The sequence below is a fragment of the Solanum tuberosum genome, unplaced genomic scaffold (genome assembly GCF_000226075.1).
Source record: "Solanum tuberosum cultivar DM 1-3 516 R44 unplaced genomic scaffold, SolTub_3.0 scf00252, whole genome shotgun sequence".
Taxonomy (NCBI): domain Eukaryota; kingdom Viridiplantae; phylum Streptophyta; class Magnoliopsida; order Solanales; family Solanaceae; genus Solanum; species Solanum tuberosum.
The window spans coordinates 772,608-776,123 of record NW_006239175.1 but is presented as its reverse complement, the minus strand read 5'-3'; the positions used below and the strand labels follow the sequence as shown (position 1 = coordinate 776,123).

Genomic DNA, 3,516 nt, shown 5'->3' with positions numbered 1-3,516 from the left:
CCCGAACAGCAGCTGAGTTTGGGTGGAGTTTCTTTCTATTTATCTTTTGTTGGTGTAGCTATTGTTTGTTCTCTTTTGGCACTTGTTGTGTAGCCATTAGAATAATAATTGTAACTCTCTTATTGTTATAGTGAAGCAATTCGGATCTTGTCGATCCCGTGGTGGTTACCTTCGTTTTGAAGGATTTTTCCACGTTAAACTTGGTGTTCTTTATTTTAGGTTTTCGTTTTCATCTTTTCGTCACAACATTACATTCTCTTAAAATAAGTGCGGCTATTCAAAACAGAAGGCTACTATAATTTATGTGATTGATTTTGTTAATCTTATGGAACTGAGTAATATTAATATGTCTAGTGAATTTCTTACTTGAGTCGTATAATGGAACATTATCTCTATGTAATGTTTTGACAATGTTTTACCTAACATTGTTTTGTAAGTGCTAAAAGCAAATTGAACTTGTTATGGTGGAACTGGCAAATCTTAAAACACAAGTGATTGATGATTATTCCTTCTAGGGTTCTAGATAATCTAGTTAAGGGTGGTGTGAGGGTTGATTTTGATTTTTGTGCAAGAGAACATTTTTTGCATCAAAAAATCTTGAGGTTGATTTGCTTTCCAGTACAAGATTAAGATAGATATTTTTTGTATTGTTTTGTTGTTATTTGTTAATGTTGGGTTTTGTTTTTTGAGAGTGGTAATGATCTTTTTAATGTTGAGTTTTATTCCTGGCTGGACACATGGTGTATTTAAAACTACAAGAGAACATAATGTAGTTCCCTAAGAGGTAGTTTTTTTTTTCTAAATGGAATTTCTAGTTCTGAATAGGTATAGTAATGAGCTATGTCATTCTTTTGATATTCTCCGAGACCTACATGTTTTAGTTTACCTTGGTTTGTTTTTTATCGGTTGAAGACTGGCGGTGTTATGAAATTTAGATGTTTTGACAATATGTAAGTTCACACTAACCCTTTCTTTGTCCTAATGTGATGTGAAGTCTTTCTTGTCATGGCGGGTGCAGCTCCTGATGGATCCCAATTTGATGCTCGTCAATTTGATTCAAAAATGACAGAGTTGTGAGTACTACTGCCTCAGTTATGTTGTTGCTTTCTCATTTTCAATGTTTTGGTATTCTTCATGAGTTTCTCTATCTACACATAGGCATACCTGTGAGTTACAAAGTTTATTGTACTCATGGTGGAAATTATTAAATTTTTGCTATACATGCATCATATTCTTCTTTAATTGTGGATGCAGGCTAAATGCTGAAGGGCAAGAGTTTTTTACCTCATATGACGAGGCTTATGATACTTTTGATGCTATGGAATTGAAGGAGAAGCTCCTGAGAGGCATTTATGCATACGGTCAGTTGAAAAATCTTTTCTGCTTTTCATTTTTGGTTCCTTGTGCACAGTTTATTAAGAAGAAAAGATGTGTTTTGCCTTCTGTTCCTCGCCGTGTACAGATGTGTCAAGTTAAGGTGAAGAATCTCATAAGCTCTATCTAATATTGAAGTATAACCTTGTAGGTTTTGAGAAGCCCTCAGCAATCCAGCAAAGGGGAATTGTACCTTTTTGCAAAGGTCTTGATGTGATTCAGCAGGCTCAGTCTGGAACGGGAAAGACTGCTACTTTTTGTTCTGGAGTTCTGCAACAACTGGACTATGAACTGTTAGATTGTCAAGCCTTGGTCTTGGCACCTACTCGTGAGCTTGCACAACAAATTGAGAAGGTCATGCAAGCACTTGGAGACTATCTTAAAGTCAAGGTTCATGCTTGTGTGGGAGGTACCAGTGTCCGTGAGGATCAAAGGATCCTTTCAAGTGGGGTTCATGTTGTTGTGGGAACACCTGGACGTGTATTTGACATGTTGAGAAGACAGTCTCTCCGCCCTGATCACATTAAGATGTTTGTATTGGATGAGGCTGATGAAATGCTCTCCAGAGGGTTCAAGGATCAGGTAACTAGCAGTGCCCTTCTCCCCATATTTGTAAATATACCTATAGTTTCTGTGAATGCATAAGCACTTTTGTTTTGTGTAGATATGCCTGTCTATATCTGTCTTTTATACTTAAGTATCAACCTGTAATTTATTAAAAGAAAATGGAAGTCTAAATCGGTAACCTGTAATTTATGATGCACTTAGCATACTCGAGTGACTCAATATTTTCTTTGTGCTAGCTTCTTTTCTTTCACAATTAAGTATGCTGTGACATAGTTTTAAATTCCACAGTCCTACTTCCCAGGAATTTGCGAAGCTGTAAATTATGTGTGGGATATCCCCAGTATGTGTGCTAGGGTTTTGTGAACATATTCATTGCATGTGCTTACGTGGCACATTTTCTCTAAAAAATTACAGTCCACAGTTTTACATGATTTCTACCCTGGTTCTAAAAGCTATACTTTTTCTCGTGTCTCCAGATCTATGATATTTTCCAGCTATTGCCTCCTAAGATTCAGGTTGGTGTTTTCTCTGCCACAATGCCTCCTGAGGCCCTTGAGATCACAAGGAAGTTCATGAATAAACCTGTGAGGATTCTTGTGAAACGGGATGAACTGACCTTAGAAGGTATCAAACAGTTTTATGTGAATGTGGAAAAGGAAGAATGGAAGCTTGAGACCCTTTGCGATCTATATGAAACCTTAGCCATCACATAGAGTGTGATTTTTGTGAATACTCGTCGCAAAGTTGACTTGTTAACAGACCAGATGCAAAGCAGAGACCATACAGTCTCAGCTACCCATGGTGACATGGACCAGAACACTAGGGATATTATAATGTGTGAATTCCGTACTGGTTCCTCTCGTGTTCTCATCACCACTGATCTTTTAGCCAGAGGAATTGATGTTCAACAAGTCTCCCTCGTCATAAACTATGATCTCCCCACTCAACCTGAAAATTACCTTCATCGTATTGGACGTAGTGGACGGTTTGGTAGGAAGGGTGTTGCAATCAATTTTGCAACCAAGGATGATGAGAGAATGCTTTCTGACATTCAGAGGTTTTACAACGTGGTGATTGAGGAGCTTCCAGCAAATGTCGCTGATCTCCTATAAGCTTCCTGCTCTGATGGCTGGCTACAAGAATCGAACAGCAGGCCGTTGTTTGATTTGGCCATTTCTCCACACTTAACTCTCTTTTTCTTCTTTTTTATTAGTCTTGATTTATATGTTTTAACTGTATTTAGTTTAATAGTCTTAGTGTAACTGAACTAGTTAGTAATACACATTAGATTGTCTAATTCATCATATACAATGGTAGGCTCTCTTTTTATTTTTGTTAACGATACATTGGTGGGCTTTTTCAAGTTTATATTTATTTGGTATTTTTATTAAGTGAAAATTACAGAAATATACTACTTAAGACTTTTATTAACAAAATATCAATATACTTATATTTAATTACAAACTAAGTTTTTAAATTACATATATAACAAAACATTTAATTTTTGTATTTAATTTAATTTTGTTTTACAGATTTTTCTCTCTCATAATTTTGGTAATTCGTGCCTTTTATATG

General features: G+C 36.1%; 1 pseudogene; it reads left to right on the top strand.

Moving 5' to 3' along the window:
* LOC102593835 (eukaryotic initiation factor 4A-9-like) overlaps nt 1-3,145 on the top strand; it is a 9,122-nt pseudogene extending 5,977 nt beyond the window's left edge.
* Nucleotides 3,146-3,516: the final 371 nt, after the last annotated feature.